At 51.7% G+C, this 19,019-nt stretch overlaps 1 pseudogene; it reads left to right on the top strand.

The window, feature by feature from the left end:
* The first annotated feature begins 2,899 nt into the window (after nucleotides 1-2,899).
* On the top strand, nucleotides 2,900-7,357 carry LOC135995006 (SUN domain-containing protein 3-like; annotated as a pseudogene).
* The last annotated feature ends 11,662 nt before the right edge of the window (nucleotides 7,358-19,019 follow it).

Here is a 19,019-nt window from a genome sequence, read left to right as displayed (position 1 = left end):
AGGACTTGTCTTTCATAAACCCATGTTGACTGGGCCTGATCTCTGGGTTGTCTTGTATGTGCTGCCTGATGTCACTCAGGATGATCTGCTCCATGACCTTCCCCGGCACCAAGGTCAGACTAACAGGTCTTTAGTTCCCCGGATTCTCCTTCTGGCCCTTCTTGTAGATGGGTGTCACATTTGCCAACTTCCAGTCAACTGGGACCTCCCCACTTAGCCAGGACTGCAGCTAAATAATTGAAAGTGGCTCAGTGATCACCTCTGCCAGCTCCCTCAGCACCCTTGGGTGTATCCCATCTGGCCCCATAGACTTGTGGGTGTCCAAGTGGTGTAGCAGGTAGCAAACCATTTCCCCTTGGATTATTGGGGCTTCATTCTGCTCCCCATCCCTGTCTTCTGGCTCAGGGGGCTGGGTACCTGGATCACAACTGTTCTGACTATTAAAGACTGAGGCAAGAAGGTATTTAATACCTCAGCCTTTCCCTCATCTTCTGTCACTATCTTTCCCTCTGCATCCATCATGGGATGGAGATTCTCCTTAGCCCTCCTCTTGTTGCTAATATATTTATAGAAACATTTCTTGTTGTGTTTTACAGCAGTAGCCAGGCCCAGCTCTAGTTAGGCTTTGGCCCTTCTAATTTTCTCCCTGCATAACTTTTCGTCATGCTTGTATTCCTCTTGAGTAGCCTGCCACTCCTTCCAATGGTTATAAATTCTCCTTTTATTCCTAAATTTCAGCCACAGCTCTCTGTCCAGCCAGGCCGGCCTTCTTCCCCGCCGGCTCGCCTTCCGGCACATGGGGACAGCTGCTCCTCTGCCTCTGAGATCACCTTCTTGAAGAGAGACCAGCCTTCCTGGACTGCTTTGTCCTTCAGAACTGCCTCCCAAGGGACTCTGCCAACCAGCCTCCTAAACAGATCCAAGTCTGCCCTTTGGAAATCCAAAGTAGCAGTTCTGCTGACCACCCTTCAAACTTCTCCAAGGATAGTAAACTCAATCATTTCATGATCACTACAGCCAAGGCGACCTCCAATGAGTCCTTCTCTATTTACAAACAACAGATCCAGTGGGGCTCCTTTCCTGGTAGGCTCACTGACCAGCTGTGTCACGAATTGTCTTCCATACACTCCAGGAGCCTCCTAGACTGCTTCCTCTCTGCTGGGTTGTACTTCCAGCAGACATCTGGTAGGTTGAAGTCCCCTCATAAGAACAAGGGCTGGTGATCGGGAGACTTCTCCCAGCTGCCTGAAAAATATTTCTTCTGCCTCTTCATCCTGGTTGGGTAGTGTGTAACAGACCATCCCCTAGGATGTCCGCCTCGTTGCCCTTCCCCTTGATTCTTACGCATGGACACTCAATCCCATCATCACCCTCATCAAGTTCCAAACAATCAAAACCCTCCCTAACATACATAGCTACCCCACCTCCTCTCCTTCCTCGCCTGTCCTTTCTGAAGAGTTTATAGCCATGCATTGCAGCGCTCCAGTTCTGAGAGTCATCCCACCATGTTTCTGTGATGACAATTAAATCACAGTTTTTCTGCCTCACAAGGGCTTCCAGCTCCTCCTGTTTGTTGCCTGTGCTGCGTGCATTTGTACAGATGCACTTCAGCTGGGCCATTGATTGCACTGGGTCGGCAGACCGAAGGGCATCATTAGCACTACCCTCAGATGCCAGCATGTCGCCCTTGGCTGTGCCTGTGCCACATCTAGTTTTGTTCCCCTCCCCCTTCAAATCTAGTTCAAAGCCCTCTCAATAAGTCCTGATAACATAATGTGGTCCATAATATAAGACTAAGAATCTTACTTTTTTGTGGTTGTTTTTTAACACCGCCTGAACTTTGGTAAGCAAGAGGAAGAGTGGCTGACAGAGTCTGTTTTCTGAGAGTAACATGTTCTTGTACCTTTCCCATCTTTGCAAGGTGAAGGATTTCTTCCCTTGTGGAGAGGACTGCAAGACCCGCTCCTGTCAGGTTGGACTTTGCCTCCAAACATGGCGCAGCCTCTTCCACTGTGACATCACCCACTGCCGTTGATGTCACAAAGCAGCATCAGCACTGAGGTAGGCACAGCAGGGTATAAGACCAGGGGTCTCCCTGCACCTTTGTCACTCTGGATCTTGAGGGAACAGAGATCACAGAGTTTTTGGCTCGCTCCTGAGCAAGGAAGATGCTTGTTACCTGCACCTCAGCAGGTACCAAGGAACAGATAGAGAAGGTTGAAGGTCTGAATGGGTATGTTTGAAAAATCCTCCTCCCCTTTGCCCAGGTGTGTTTTCCACCGCATCAGCTGGGGTGGGTGGAGGGTGGACAGGAGAGGAACACGAGGGCAGCCTGAGAGCTCGGTCTGGAGCTGGTGGAAGGCAGCAGCCGCCTTTCAGTCTCTTCATGAATGCAAGGGCGAGGCCCAGAAAGCCTTTGATCTCTGCAGAATGAGGGACAGGCCCATTTTGGATTGCATGGAGGGAGTGCAATCACCAGAGTGTTTCTTTAATGCTTCCTTGGTTGCCTGTTGCTTGCCAGCACGCATAGACATTCAGCCCTCCCTCCCTCTTTCCCCAATCTGCATTTGTCTGCATTTATGCCAAGAGAAGGGCCAGAGATAACACGGCTGCTAAAGAAACGCTGTTGAGAGGGAAGACACACACCCCCTGCCTGGCAGCTGTTGAACTGTAGGGGCACAGGCTGAACCTTCTCTTGAGAGGGTGGAGAACAGGATCAGCACAAGTGCTGATCGGATGGTGGGCAGGAGAAACAGGTGTTCATTGTGTCCCTTCCATTTCCAAAGAATACCTGTCCAGCCCCACAGATGTGAAGTGTGGCCACAGATTTTGTTGCAACTCCTGCTCTTAGTCCGGACTCAATCTTGAGCCCTTTGTCGCTAACGAAACAATTGCTGCCATGACAAATCCCCCACTGGTGCAGCTGGTGACAACTCCAGCAGTGACTCGAGCTGGTGCAGGAGCAAGCCAATGCACACGCCAGGAACGCCAGGCTCAAGGGCTGCAGTCCCTGCTGCTGCTCTCCAGTCTGCTGCTGATCTGCACGGGTACCGCCAGCTTCACCAGCCTTTTCCTCCTTGATGCTCCACAGGAAGATGAAGGTGCTGAAGGCAACGGTGCTGGTGCTGCTTCTCGGTCTGTTCTGTTTCGGTGAGTCTCTGCAGAGCTCCGACCTGAGGATGGTGCTTTAGGAGGTACTCAGGGCTCCATCCTGCCCTGTTCTGCTTCCCCCGCTGTGACCAGAGGAGCTCAGCTAAGAGCAGAAAGTCCCTGACAGAGCTGTGCCAGTTCCTGCTTCAGAGGGACGGGTGTGTGGGTGAGGAAGGGGTGACTTGCCTTCCCCAGGAGGGCTAAGCCAGTTCTCTTCAGGCGAGGGAGAGGCCATGGCTGAGCTCTCCTGCCCCAGGGGGATGAAAATCTTCTGCAGCTGAGAATCTTCTGCAGGACAAAGAGCACAGTCCAGGGTAGGGAACGTCCATCTATTGTGGAGCCCGTACGCCATTATAGCCACTGTCAAAGCAACAAGTGGACACACATTATGGCACTTGGGAGAGACACAGAAAGGGGAGCGGGCAACCCGACGCATAACCCAGCATTAGACCAAGTTCTAAGCTCTGGTGTGTGTCCCACAGGTCTTTACCACGTGGGACGACTTGGCACAGAAAGCCTCTGGAGCACCGCAGCAGAGTTAGGAGACCTGAGCAAAACCCTCTCCCTGCCAGACCAGCTCCATAAGCTGCAGGAACAACTTCATCATCTGCGCTGGAGCGCAAAGGATGTCACTGAGCAGAGTCTCCAGGAAGGCATGAAGCGGGCAAAGCTTCCAGGCTTTACCAGACGGGTAAGGGCACAAGGCAGAAGGATCTACTCAGGGGTTTTATCCTCCCTCTGGGTTTTATCTTCCCTCCCTACTCCATTCCCTGTCACAGCCAACAGGTTGGTGCTGCTGGAACAAGTGCTGTCATGGCCACGCTTCCTTTTCCTGTTGCTCCACACTTCGTTATGGGGAAGAGAGAGCGTGACGGGAATGACAGCTGAGTCGTTCCTTCCTCTGCGTCCGGATCTCGGGTCCTCCTCAAGGGAGGTCTGGAAAGAAAGAATGGTCTCAGCAGTCCAGAGTCAAGCCAGTCCTATCTCATGCCCAGAAGGCTTGTCTGTCCGTGCTGCCTGGCCTGGGGCCTCTCCACAGGAAAAGCCCCTTCCCGCAGCTTCAGCATTCAGAGCACTGGAGTGAGCAGCCCCCCCTCTTTGGTATCCGTATATCACAGCAGAGTAAACTTGGGAGGCCTCCAGGCAATTGGGTGTTCCTCTTTCACCTTGACTGGCCTTGCAGGGGAGCTGCTTGCCCTGCTCCTTTTCCCTCCAACAGTTGCTCTCCTTTGTGTTCCTTCCCAGGCGGTTCAGGAGATCATCAATCAAGCCCTGGAGATGCTGGAAGAAATCCAGGTCCCAATGCCCGATTACACCCTCAAATCAGCAGGTGCTGTGACATTGTACATACAAACCAGTTCTAAAGTGCTTCCTGTCCAGATTGACAAGATGGGCATTGGAATGTGCCCAGGGGCAGGAGAGAAGGGGCCAGAAGTCGAGAGTCACCTCGTGCCCTAAGAGTGCCCCCAATGACAGAGCCTGTAATGGGCCAGGCCCCATGGGAAGCACAGAAACCCTGGCTCACATTCTTGTCTTTTTCCATGGCCCCATACGACAGTTTAATGACACCTTGCTATATGTTTCAGAGGGGCCGTGCCTAGTAAGAAAGAGGGGAACCCACTGTAGGACATGGATGACAACTGAGAAGCCTTTTTCAAGTCAACAGTGCAATATTCCTCCTGACACTGCTTGATGATGTTGCCCATGTTTTAATTTCCAGGGGCTGCTGTCATCCATTCCAGGACTTCTCCATCCCTCCGGAATGCCAAAACCAAAGTCTTCCTGTATTCCTTGCCACTGACGGATTACATGAGGTACCCTGAGGTTATCCTGGAGGTAGGAGCACCAAGAAGCAGTAAAACAAAGGTTGGGAGAATGAACCACATGCTGCTCAGAGCTGCCTTTCCCCGTGTCTTTGCTCCTCGAAGCTTCTTCTCCTGCCTCCTTCTCGCATGGACCTGCTCTCCTCCTGTGTCTCCCTGCTGAGTATTTCCTCTCCCAGAGTGCCCCAGGTTCTCCGCAGGAGCTTCTAGCAGGCCAGGATGCTCCTGCATTCTGTGTCTGCCCAGTCGCTGTGCGAACCATCAGCACAGCATGGAAGGAGAAGGGCAGAGGTGCCTGCAGAGCTCTGGGATGTGCTCTTAGTGAGCCCCAGCGGGTGCTGAGAGCCTGCACTGCTGGAGGGCCCCACGTTGGGCTCTCAGGTCGTCCTGGCCCTGCTCCTGAGCTGCCTGCGCAGTCTGAAGAGCTGGCTGGTGCCAGTGGAAGGAGCTGGGAGTGGCTGAGAAGGAGCGAGTGCTTCCCCTGCCAGGAAAGGTTCATCCAGGGGGGTCCGGAGCTGCCACCATCTCTGGGCAGGGGCCTTTCAGCTACACCGTCCCTGGCCTTTTCTTGGTGAGGGCTCTGGACCCGGAGAAGCACAATTGCTGCTCTGTTCGATATCCACAGGGTCTTACTGAAGGCCGTGGCTGTGGTTCAGAGCAGACCTGATTGGCCAAATGAACTCTTATTCCACTGGTGCTCGTGGCAGGAATGAGAGCCAGGGCAACCTTCTCCATGTCGATGTAGTTTCTTCTTGTCCTTTCAGCCGGAAAATCATCCTGGAAACTGCTGGCCCTTCCCAGGAAGTCAGGATCATGTGTTCATCAAGCTGTCTGTGCCAGTCATTCCCAGGGCAGTCACCATGGACCATATCTCAGGGACAGCCGTTCCACGGAGAAAGTATCTCCGGAGCTCCAAAGAACTTTGCTGTCTATGTAAGTGATTTCTCTGGAGTGGGAAGCAGGGGGTTGCACAGCATTTTTTAGCGGGGAGTGAAGATGGGTCAGAGAGTCCAGTGGCCTGAAGCTTCCTCCTGGCTCTCAGAACAAACAGCCTCTTTGGAGTCACTCTCTTCCCATTGTATTCCTGTTTTATTCAATGTACCACTCAAAAAGAAGCTTTTGGGCAAGATGCTACTCCAGGAGCCACAGGGAAAAGGAGCTGGCACAGTGCACGGTCCTGCACCTCCTTGGCTTCCAGTCCCAGTGGGCATTTGTGATCCTCAGGTTACCTCCCTCTCACTGGGAGCGTCTGCTCCTTTTCTGACTGGCAGCTTGGACTCGTTGAGTAGGCAAGTGTGGCGTGCTGCCCACCTGCAGCTGCTCATCTTTTCCTTGTGCTCATCGTCCTTGGACTACATAGCTGAAATAACCCCATACTTCACCGACTGAAGTTCAGTCTTCCCATGCTGATACCAGCCGCTCTTGTTTTCTCCACCCCGTCTTTCTGTAGGGCTTCAAGGAAGAACACGAGGAGCAGGGAACATTCCTGGGACAGTTCACTTTCCTGGCAGCGCTGAATCCCAGTCAGACCTTCCAGCTGAAGGTATGGGGACAAAGAGGGAGGAGAACTGTAGGAGAGGAGGAGAAATGCAGCTGGATGGAGAGACGCTTCCCTGCCATAGGGCTACAGGCAGCCCTGTCCTTGAGCATGTGCCATGCTGGCCTTTCTCCTGCTTTAACTTCCTGGACTGCTGGTTTTCTTCTCTTTCATTTTGGGTTTAAACTTCAGTGCTTAGAAGCGCCACAGCTGAAGCTGGAATCAGCTTGACTGTCTGGACCCCAAGTGCACACCAGCAACCACATCCCGTAGGATGCACGCCTGCTGGTCTGCCAGTTAAAGACCAGAAATACTGGGCTTCCTGAGGATTCTGTTGGTGCTGGCAGTGAGTAGTGACAGGGAGCCCATTCTGTTTCCCCTGCTTTCTAGGGAAGGCAACAAGACATTATACTGACACCACCACTGGGTCTTCTGACTGTAGAACCTGTGCCCCAAAGCAGGCGAGAACTTTCCAGTGTATTTGCTGAGGCATCTGGTAGCTGCTTCTTCCTTTGCTGTTCTCATGGCCCAAAGAGGGAGATCAGGATAAGAACGTCTTGACCACGACAGGTCAAAAGCCTTCGCAGGGCAGCAGGAAGGAAGCTGTTGAACGAGCCCGTCACTGCGGCACTTCTGTGAGTGGTCACGTGCCAGAGAGGAAAAGGCGACTCATTTCTTCTTGTCATTTAAGAATGAGCTCCCTGGGGTCGTGAATTACATCAGGCTACAAGTGCTGAGCAACTGGGGCCACCCGGACTACACCTGCCTACATCGGTTCAGGGTGCATGGTAATCCGCCCAAAGATGGGGGAGAAGTTCCGGTTTCATCTCTCAATAAATTCCAGTAATTTTCACCAAGTCGAGTTCCAGTCTGCTTTGCCTGTGATGCTGACTGGTCCTCCCTAAGCTAACAGGAGCTCCCTGTCCTTCTCTCAACCCACCAGCTTATGGGAGACTTCAGGAATACACAGCAAGATTGTCCTTATGAAAAGAAACAGGAAAAATCAGTCACAAATCTGCAGAAAGCCTGACATCCACACACTTCCTGCCTGCACAGGAACATCAGCAAGGCCTGTACACCAAAGATTAAAGTACTATTTTCCTATGCAGCGACGAACTAAGGATTTGAGTGGAACCATCTATTGTTAGCTGTTTTCACAAGAGGCAGATGCTGCTTCAGCTTCCATCCTTCAGGCTGTTGCCTATGAGAAAATGGAAGTGTATTTTTTTGTAAGGAGGAAACCCTTAACTGGAAAGTCATTTCATGGCCTTATTTGCCTCCACGTGCCGATATCGAGTTCATAGCCCAGGAAACACTACAGAGTGATTAGCAAAGCAATCCCAGGACACTTCAGAGATCCCATAACTGCACGAGTCTGTCTTTCCTTTTGACCCCGAGTTCCCCAACCCCAAGGCAGGAGCAGGCAGGGCAGTGGTGCGCTCGGGTCGCACCAGGAAGGAGAGAGCAGGAACAGCGCTTGGCACTCAGGGCTGGGAACAGCAATTTGTGCTCTGAACTGGGGCTTAGTCCATGTGCAAGCCCAGCACGGATCCAGACACCAAACTGAGCGTGTCAGTTCATCCCCGGTACCACACATGTGGCACCTTCTTCCATCACCTCCTCCCGATGAGCTGTTTTCCAGCCCCTTCCACCTCAGCCCAGCTCAGACACCTGCACTCTGGCTCAGGGTTGACTGGGGCTGGTGACCTTCACTGGAGGCAGCAGCAGGAACCGCTCTGACCCTGGTTGTGGGGCTGCCCCTGGACTGAGCCCTCGGGCCCAGGGCTGGTGAACTGGGCCATGGTGGGGCCAAGGGGTGGTGAGTTCAACAGGTCCCCCAGCCTGTCCGTGCTGGGAGATACTTGCTCCTGCAGCACCCCTGGTCCTGGTCCTGAACCTGGTCCATTCTCATCCAGAAGTACACATTGATTTGTTTGTTTGTTTCTTCGTTTGTTTCTAAAAACGAAGATAATTCAGGTACAGGGAGAGTCTGTTTAGAAGTTTTATTAATTTGGGGACAGAGGCCAGTGCGGGGCTGGGGCTCTCGGAGGTTGAGGCTTTTTCTACCCCGTGCCCTTGGCCTGGCGCTCACAGCTGGGAAGGGACTTTCCAAATTCCTGCTGGAATTACTCAAATGTGGTCACCCCCGGCACAGCCTCAGGGTCTGCTGCCAACCTGCCCTCAAATCATGTCTTCCCATTGCCCAAGAGTCACTGCAAGTGTTGCTGTTCTTCTTCGGGCAGCGTGGTGCTCATCCAGCACAGCCAGAGCTGTTTGTGTGCCAGGAGGAGACTTCACACAGAGCCTTGGCTGATGGTGACAGTTCCCACCAGCCGTCCAGCTCTGGAAGGTCCAGATGCCACAGAGGGTACATCGACTGGTTGTCACTTCTCTTGCAGGAACAGGATTGAACAGCAGAAGGGAGGCAGGACGAGAGGGTCCATGAGGTCAGAAAGCATACCAGACAGCTGGTACAGTCATGATGACAGCAGAGGAAGAAGAGGAAGAGGTGCAGTGACCTGGCTGGGACAATGCTTCTGATGTGACACCTGCCACACAAACACAGAGATAGAGAGAGGCCTTGGTTGCTTCTGGAGGACGTGGGAAAGGTGCCTGAGAGGGAGGAGAGCACGGGGAGATGGGGACAGAGCTGGAGACAGCACAGGCGTCTGTTCCGTGGGGTCACAGGCACCAAACCCAGCTCGAGTGGGAACCAACCCAACACATCTTTTATCACCCACGGCATTTCTTCAGGGCCCACAGTTTCATTTTTAGGTGGAGATCGTTGCCTGGCAACAACCGCCCAAAAGTCTATGGGTAGTCAGTGGACCCAGGACAGCCAATCACATTTGAGCAGGCGGGGCAAGTCATATGATTGACATGCAACCAGCCAATCAAGACTTGAGGCCTGCAGGAAAGGTGGTGAGAGCTAAACAAACTGGGCCATGTTGCTGGGCCGGCCGTGCTGGCTGCACCAATCACGGCAGGCAGGAGTGCAGCACATGGATGATTGATAAGCAGTCTGTCCAATCATTTGATGGGAGGACCCAGGGGAAATCCCAGACAGCCAATCAGAGGAAACAGAGCTTCGGTGGGGGGGAAGGGCGGGTACTATGGGAGGACTGACCCTTCAGGCAGCCAATCAGAGAGAGCATCACCTCAGGGCAGGGTGGGCCCCAAACCAGAGTAGACTCGTGGCCCAGGCAGCCAATCAGCTGCAGGATCAGCTCAGGGGAGGAGACTGACAGTCCTCCCGACCAATGGTGGTGAAGACCAAGATCAGAATCATAAAATCATAGAACGTCCCGAGTTGGAAGGGACCCACAAGGGTCATTGAGTCCAACTCCTGTCCCTGCACAGGGCACCCCACAGTTCACACCATATGTCTGAGGACGTTGTCCAGTGTCTTCTTGAACACTGTCAGGTTGGGGCTGTGATGCCTCCCTGGGGAGCCTGTTCCAGTGTCCAGCACCTCTGGGTGAAGAACCTTTTCTTCATGTCCAACTGATCCTCCCTTGTCACATCTTCCTGCCGTTCCCTGGGTTCTGTCACTGTCACAGAGAGAAGAGCTCAGCCCTGCCCCTCCTGCTCCCCTGCTGAAGCTGCAGCCCCATGAGCTCTGCCCTCAGTCTCCTCTGCTCCAGCTGAACAAACCCAGGGACTTCAGCCGCTCCTCATACGGCTTCCACTCCAAACTCTTCACCAACTTTGTAGCCTCCTCTGGACACTCTTCAGTAGCTTTATCTCCTTTTCTCCTGTGTCCCCAGCCCTGCACACAGTGAATGCTCCAGGTGAGGCTGCCCCAGTGCAGAGCAGAGCGGGAAAATCCCCTCCCTGCCCAGCTGGCCGTGCTGTGCTGGATGCACCAGGACATGGGTCCCTCTTGGCTCCAGGGACACTGATGGCTCATGTTCAACTTGCTGTTGACCAGAATCCCCAGATCCCGCTCTGTGGAGCTGCTCTCCAGCAACCACGTCCCCCAGGCTGTCTGTACATCCAGGGTTCCTGTGTCCCAGGTATAAAATCTGGCACTTGCCCTTGTTGAACTTGATGCGGTTGGTAATTGCCCAGTTCTCCAGTTTGTCCAGATCCCTCTACAGGGCCTCTCTGCCCCACAGAGTGTCGACAGCTCCCCCCAATTTTGTGTCATCGGCAAAGTTGCTAAGCAATCCCTCAAATCCTGCATCTAAGTCATTTATAAAGACATTGCAGAGTGCTGGCCCTAAGATGGATCCCTGTGGAACCTGCTACTGACTGGTCGCCAGCCTGACATGACCGCATTTACTAGAATCCTTTCAGCCCGGCCCGTCAGCCAATTGCTCACCCACTGCACTGTGTGTTTACCCAGCTGTGTGCTGGACATCTTGTCCAGGAGGATCCTGTGAGAGACACTGTCAAAGGCTTTACTGAAATCCAAAAACATCACATCGACAGGCTTCCCTTGGTCAACTAGGTGGGTAACCTTGTCCTAGAATGAAATTAAGTTGGTCAGGCAAGACTTTACCCTCATGAACCAGCGCTGACTGGGACTAATGACGGCCTTGTCCTTCAGATGTTTTTCATGTGAATGAGTTACCCAGAGTTACCCCTGTGTCTGTGTCTTTCTGGCAAGGGGTCTGTCCTGAGAAGGGGATCCAGCCTCTGCCGCTCTCTGGAGAGACAAACCCTGTGTCCATGGAACCAGGGGACACAAAGAGTGACTTGTGCAAGACCACCCTCCATCTGAACCACTTAGGTATGTACTTGTAGATGGGCTATCAAGCCTTATAGTGTAAATGCCCATATAATTGGCACTGCCCAGAATGGCTACCGCAGACGCAGACTGCTGTGCTGCAGAGATTTATATTTAGGCAGATTAACCTTTTGTTTCCTTTTGGATTATAATTTTTAAAATATATTGATACTATTAGAGAAATTACACAAACACTTGGAGGATTATTGATGCATTTTAACAGGATTATCCACAGAGGGCCATCAGCTTTACATCTCAAGAAATAGGAAGCCAAAGCCCACGGGAAGGATGGGTCGGGCACCATCCTGGGATGTGGGAAACTGAAGTGTGCACCCATCTCCCAACACCCTTCCCTGCTCAGTGAAGGGTGTAAGAAACTCTGCCAACCAGCCTGCAGCCAGTGTTGTCCTGCCAGCTCAGGACTGGAGCTTCCATCCCTGGAGGTACCTAAAAGATGTGCAGATGTGCTGCTAAGGGATATGGTTTAGTGGTGGACTTGGCAGTGTTAGATTTACAGTTGGATTCAATGGTCTTCGTGGTGTTTTCCAACTTAAATGATTCTCTGATTCTATGATTTCAGTCGAAACCATTTCAATTCCCATCACCTCCAGCTTCCCTCGAGGGAGGCTGTTGTGTGGCACAACTGTCCTGGCTCTCCAGGCAGATTGGGCACTGGTTTGCTGCCTGACTTGGGAGTTTTCCCCTTCCTGGGGTAAAAGACCTTCGATGAGAGACGGTTGTAGAGATTTGGAGGGCAGAGGTCTGAAGTCGTCCTTTCAAAATCTGAGCAGGCTGAGCTTTGGAGCCGAGGGACAACAGAGATGCACTCAAGGCTGTTTTTCAATAGTAGTACAATCACTAATAAGAGTCACAAGGAACTCCTTATTCTCAGTGATAATGATGAATAAAAGTTTTTAATTTCATTCCCAACAGTCATTGTTGCTTCTCAAATTAGATGCTACGTCTTGGCAGCTGACGTCCTGCATGAAGTTCTTAGACCAGTGTTTTTTCTCTCTCCTCTACCTTTTTTATCATTGAAAGAGTACACCTCTTGGACACAATTGCCCCCAAATTCTCCCTCTTCCACACCTGTTCTCCTTTTTTTCTGGTGTGAGGGGGAGGTGGCATAGGGGAGTTGTTTCTATTTTAGCCAAAGAAGGCCAAGGAACAGATGTCAGGTTGGTGCAAAGGCACAAACGCACCCAGAATGTTTATGTGGTGTGCACTGACACGCATCATCACCTGCATTTCCAGTCTCTGAAGTCCCAACAGTGCAGCAGAGACTGGAGTTCTGAGCTGCCTTCATCTGCCCTGCATGACACACGTCAAATGAAACTACCCCAGTCAAAAAGTTGGTTTTGATTCTCTTCACAGCCTGAAGCCCCACATGGGTCAGGAGACAAGCCAGGATACCCAATGAGGACTCACATGCTCTGCACTTCAAGTTCAGGTGTTCCTGAGAATCTCAGAAGACAAGTTGTGCCAATTGCTGGGTGCAAGGAGCTGGTCAAGAGCCTCGTCTCCATTTCTGTAACGATGGCTTTGCTGCCTGGCTGATGTGCAGACTCTCTACATGGATGCTGAAACCTCTTGAGCAACCTGCTCTGAAAGGATGAACAAAGTGGGCATGAGGACAGCAAAACAGAAGAACCTGGGTGGGGGCAAATGAAAAGGGATGCACAAGATGTGGTCAGGGCTGTTTGGGGGCACTTGTAAAGCAGCCCTGCGCCTCATGTGAATTATTCCTGTGGTCAGGGAGAACTTGAAAGCTGTCCCTAAATTGAAAACATGAAGGGAATGAAAGGACAGCATCATTCAGGCTGGGTGGGACCTCAGCAGGTGTCTCGACCAACCTCCTGCTCAAAGCAGGGTCAGACCAGATAACTCAGGTCTTTATCCAAACACATCTTGGACACTTTCTGGGACAGAGTGGATGCGCACTCCTGGGAAACAGCTTCCAGTGCTTGACTGTCCTCATGATTGGAAAGTTTCTCCCTTTCTATAGCACCTTCCCAAGCCAAACCATCCAGAATGGTTTTTACCCATCTAGTCATACGCCGATGCAGAGCATAATATCCTACCTTGGACACAACAATATTGTGGGGGATGATGCTGATTGCCTTGCTCACCTCCAGGTAACAGACCACCACTGCTCTCCCCACGTCCCGCAACACTGTCATTTGCCTACAGAAAGCAGAGGATGGACAGGCACAACCTACCCTGGGTAAACCCCATCACCTTCTCTTCCAGACACCCAGAAATGGGTGTCGCTTTACAGGCGTGCCGCTTTACAGGCAAAATAATAAAGTTGACACTATTTGATTGAATTATAACCCCTTGGCATTTTGATTGCTTCGAGATCAAGGTAAACAAACCATCATGAGTCCATCATCAAATGGACCGTGACATTAAATTGGTGTCACAGACAGAATTCTGAGAAAACAGAGGAGTGCAGGTACTGTGTGGTCTGTAACAGGGGAAGAAAGTTTCGCTCCAGCCACACCTGGCCCTGCACCCGATAAGGTGAGAGGTGTCCAGAAAGCAAGGGGGGAATTCAGATTTCCCGCACACCACACACGCCTTGGTGTTGAGCACTCCAAACTTGAGTTGAGGGCTCTGTCTCTGGGATCTCAAAGTGCAAAAATGGGTGTTGCTCTCATGTTGATAAGAATTGTCTGCTAGAGAGAGTGAAGGGGCAATTTTGAGTGTTTGTGTAACTAAGTTGAGCCTTCCCGTAGCAGATTTTTGGCCCCTCTAACCACTCGGGAAAGAGAAAGGTGACACAGCAGTTGCTGTGGGTATGTGTAACTAAGTTGTGCCTTCCCAAAGTGGGTTTGGCCCCTTTATAATAAGAATGACTGAAAAGGCTGATAATCAACAGTTTTGGTTAGGGAAAGATTGAGGCTCATTCTACACACTTTTAGCAAAGTATGGAGCTCGACCCTCCGTATCTGGAGAAGACTGGGCTTGTAATAATTGGTCTAATTTACAGAGTGTAGTGGACGGAGTGATTTCTCTACAGACTAAGTTTAGATCAGGTAAGAACAAAGCTATGTTCTGTGCTGTTGTAGGAGCCAGCCTAGTAGCAGCGATTGAAGATCGTCTCAGGCGACGTAGTAATGAAAGCAAAATTATAGAATCCCTTGAAAATCTGGTGCAGATTTTGCAAAAGTCAACCTCCAATTTAGAACAACAATTAGAAAATTGTTCACAACAACTAGAAAAAGCGAGGGAAGAAAACGGCTCATTACAAGCTACTCGAAAGGAGGAATGTTTAAAAAACACAGGAGTGCTGAGGGAGCAGGAGCTAGAGGAGAAAGGTATCAGACAAATAAATCAAATTTACCCTTAGAAAGAACTGGAGGAGACGAGAAAACATTATGAGGAATACCCACACATGAGACCCTTAGTGAAAACAGAATATTTTTATGCAAATGAGGAGGATACTGACCCTCACATTACAACTAAGCAAATGCCTTATACTGCCACCGAGCTGGCCAAACTAAAGAAAGAGTATGGTCACCTCCCTAAAAAATCTGAAACTGAGTACATGTGGTGCGTATCCCTAACTGGGAGAGACCAAATTCAGTTAAGTGAACAGGAAGCTAATGGTTACTGGGGGCATGAAGTTTTCTTAACAACTGGTGACAGATGTGCCACATGGTCCCTAACCCAGTGAGCTCCTTATTGGGCTGGAGGGCTAAACCCTTTAGACAGGGGAGAGCCCCTGGCAATCACTGGCACACCTGATCAATTGCTAAAAAGTGCACACAAAGCAGCCTGCTTGCAAATGATACATGAAAGAAAATTGATTCCCGAATGTGAATCCTCAATGATGCTGGCAGTGAGTCCTGACATGATGACTCCCTTGATAAGGGGACTTCCAGAGTCACTTAAACCTACTGGTATTAACCTTCAAAGGACAATCGCATTGATGAGCCCAGTAGGAAGACTGGAAGGTTTGATTAGAAGCCAGGGTACCAGAAGTGGGAGCCAGAGGGATGGACCTGACACTACCATTGATTCACTCTTTACCCCTGCCCCGACTTCCCCCAACCAACCAAATACTAAAAAGGTGTGGACGTGAGGGGAAGTAGCACAAGAATTGATACATTATAATAGGAAATATGGCCCTGTAAAAATCCCAGAAGAAAGGTCGAGAGGAATCCGTCATATTGAAGTCAAGAATCTGCCCCTTTCTACCAGTACTGCTGCTGCTACCAGTGCTCCAAGAAAGGAGCATCCGCATATAAAAAGAGGAAAGGGAGAACAACCTAAGATCTGACAACAATGGTGGGGTTTGGGAATTAAAAAGGGAGTTCCCAGAGATATAATGGAGAGCTTACCCCTTGATAAACTGAGTAAACTGGTATCAAGGTGGCATAATCCAAAAGAACATTCACAAATCATGAAAGAAGTCCTACCTGTTATACCTTCAGCTCCCTCCCCCACCGAGGATGAAAGTCTCTCCCATAAACAGGAAAACTAGAACCTCCATTCCCTCCACTCCACACTCATACCTGAGTGTGGGACATGACAGGCTGTGGGCATTACAACATAGTCCAGAAGCTTCTCAGCTTCTCTGGGCACCTCCTTTGTTGAGGACCCTGTCAATTGACTGAGGGTCCCACCCCTCCTGCCTCCCCCAGCTGGGGGAGGTGAAGTCACCCTGCTCAGGGTAGGGGAGGACATGTCTGTCAGCACCTTGGTACCACCCTGGTGTGCATGTGGGGACAGGCACAGTGGGGCAAAAAAAGGTGCTAAGGAGCCATCGACTGCCCCATTGAAGGCTCTGGATCTCAGGGGGATGTGCAGCTGCCACAGTAGGGCATTGTGATGTCACTGGTGATGTCACAAAGGGCCTCGCCCAGGCACCCCTTTAAAAGCGGGGCAGGGGTTGCAGAGATGCATCCTCTGGCAGGACAGGGAGGTGGCCACCCCACCATGGCCTGGTCCTGGTGAAAGAGGAGACGTGGCCACAGCCGGACACACTGCTGTGGCTGGCACCACTACCGGAGCCAATCTCGCTGCTGCTATGTCCCTTCCCAAGAAACTGTTAGGCCAGTAAGAGCCAAAACTTCCCATCCCTGGACACCTTGGGCCACTCAGGGTTAAATTTCCTGTCCCTGGACCCATTAGGGTACCAAGACCTAAAATGGCACATCCCTGGACCCCTTGGGCCACTGAGAGCCAGAATGTCCCATGCCAGACCTCAGATATCCCATCCCTGGAGACTTTCGGACCAAGACCTAAAATGTCCCACCCCTGGATCCAAGATGTCCCATTCCTAGACATTTTAGGCCACCCAGGGCCAGATATCCCATCTCTGGACCCCATGAAGCCACGAAGACCCAGGATGACCCATCCTTGGAAACTCTGGGGACACCAAGTCCTACGATGTCCCATCTCCTGCCACCTTGGGCCACCAAAATCAAGATGTCCCATCCCTGGACACTTTGGGCCACCAAGAACTAAAATGTCCCATCTTTGGATCAAAGATGTCTCATGCCTGGAGACTTTGGGCCACCAAGATGCAGGATGTCCCATCCCGGGACCCAAGATGTCCTATCTCCAGCCCCCTTGGGCTACCCAGGCAAGATGTCCCATCCCTGGACATTTTGGGCCACCAAGACCAAGATGTCTTGTCTCTGGACCCAAGATGTTGTATCTCCAGCCACCTGGGGCCAACCAGACCCCCGATGTCCCATCCCTGGACTCATTAGGCCAACAAGATGTCCCATCCTTGGACTCTGTGAGGCTATTAGGAGGCAAAATTTCCCATCCCTGGATCCTTTAGGCAACCAAGACCAAGATGTCCCATCCCTGAACCCTATGAAGTCACCAAGACACAGGATGTCCCATGTCTGGACACATTTTTTGACCAAGACCTAAAACATCCTATCCTTGGGCCCTTTGGGCTACCCAGACCTAAAATGTCCCATTCCTGGACACTTTGGGCCAATCAGACCCAAAATGTCCCATCCTTGGAACACCCAGGCCAACATGTCCCATCCCTGGACACTTTGGGCCACCAAGACCTAAAATGTCCCATCCATGGACACTTTGGGACACCCAGGCCAAGATGTCCCATCCCTGGATATTTTGGGGCCACCAAGGCCCAGGTTGCCCCATCTCAGGACCCAAAATTTCTCATCTGTAGCCATCTTGGGCCACCAAGACCTTAAATGTCCCAACCTTTGGACCTCTTGGACCACCCAGGCCAAGATGTCACATCCCTTGATACTGTGAGGACACCAAGACCCAGGATGTCTCATCCCTAGACCCTTTGGGGACACCAAGTCCTAAGATGTCCCATCTCCAGCCCCCTTGGCCCACCCAGGCCAAGATTTCCCATCTCTGGACAACTTCGGCCACCAAGACATAAAATGTCCAATCCCAGACCATGGATGTACCATCCCTGGAGACTTTGGGTGATCAAGACCAAAAATGTCCCATCCCTGGACCCCTTGGGCCACCGAGAACCAGAGTGTCTCATCCCAGACCCCGGATGTCACATCCCTGGACATTTTGGGCCAACCAGAGCCAAGATGTCCCATCCCTGGACCCTTAGGCCAAAGAGACCAAGATGTCCCATCCCTGGACACTTTGGGCTAACAAGACCAAGGATGTCCCATCTCTGGACACAATATGTCCCATCTCCAGCCCCCTTGAGCCACCAATACCTAAAATGCCCCAAACCCATGGACCACCTAGGCCAAGATGTCAATTCCCTGGACACTTTGGACCACCAAGACCCAGGATGTCCCATCTCTGGACCCCTTAGGCCACCAAGACATAAAATGCCCAATCCCAGACCCCAGATGTCCCATCCCTGGACACATTTGGCCACCAAGACCTAAAACGTTCCATCCCTGGACACCTTGGGACACCCAGGCCTAGATGTCCCATCCCTGGACAATGTGAGGCCACCAAGACCCAGGATGTCGTATCTCTGGACCCCTTCAGCTACCAAGACCCAGGATGTCCCATGTCCAGGCATCTTGGGACATCAAGACCAAGATGTCCCATCCCTGGACGTCTTGGGCCACCAAGATCAAAATGTCCCATCCCTGGACCACTTGGGCCACCCAGACCCAGGGTATCTCATCCCTGGACCCAAATTGTCCCATCTCCAGCCCCCTTGGGCCATCAAGAGCCAAAGTTTCCCATCCCTGTATCCCCTGGGCTACTCAGAGCAGGATGACCCATCCCTGGACCCCTTAGGCCAACAAGACCTAGAATGTCCCATCCCTGGACACTTTGGGCCACCCAGGCCAAGATGTCACATCCCTGGACCCTGTGAAGCCATCAAGGCTCAGGATGTCCCATCCCTGGACACTTTGGGGACACCAAGTCTTATGATGTCCCATCTCCAGCTCCATTGGGCCACCCAGGCCCAGATGTCCCATGCCCGGACCCCTTGTTGAGGTCCAAGACCTCAACATCTCCCCCAACTTCGTCCCACCTTATGTGGAGAGTGTTGAACTCCAAGACCTCAAAACTTCTCCCCAAACTTACCCCCTCCTCACCTGGGGATGTTCAACCCCAACTGTCTCCCTACTTTCATCACACCTCACCTAGAGGATGTTGGACCCCAAGACCAAACATCTCCCCCAACTTCACCCCACCTCACCCAAAGGAGATTGAACTCCAGCTGAGACCCAACATCTCCTCCAATGTTGTCCCATCTGGTCAGTAGTGAACCCAAGACCCCAAACATCTCTCCAACTTTGTCCCACCTCATCTAGAGGGTGGAGAACACGAAGACCCCAACCAT

The sequence above is a fragment of the Caloenas nicobarica genome, chromosome 15 (assembly GCF_036013445.1).
Source record: "Caloenas nicobarica isolate bCalNic1 chromosome 15, bCalNic1.hap1, whole genome shotgun sequence".
Taxonomy (NCBI): Eukaryota; Metazoa; Chordata; class Aves; order Columbiformes; family Columbidae; genus Caloenas; species Caloenas nicobarica.
This window is presented reverse-complemented; position numbering and strand designations above follow the sequence as displayed.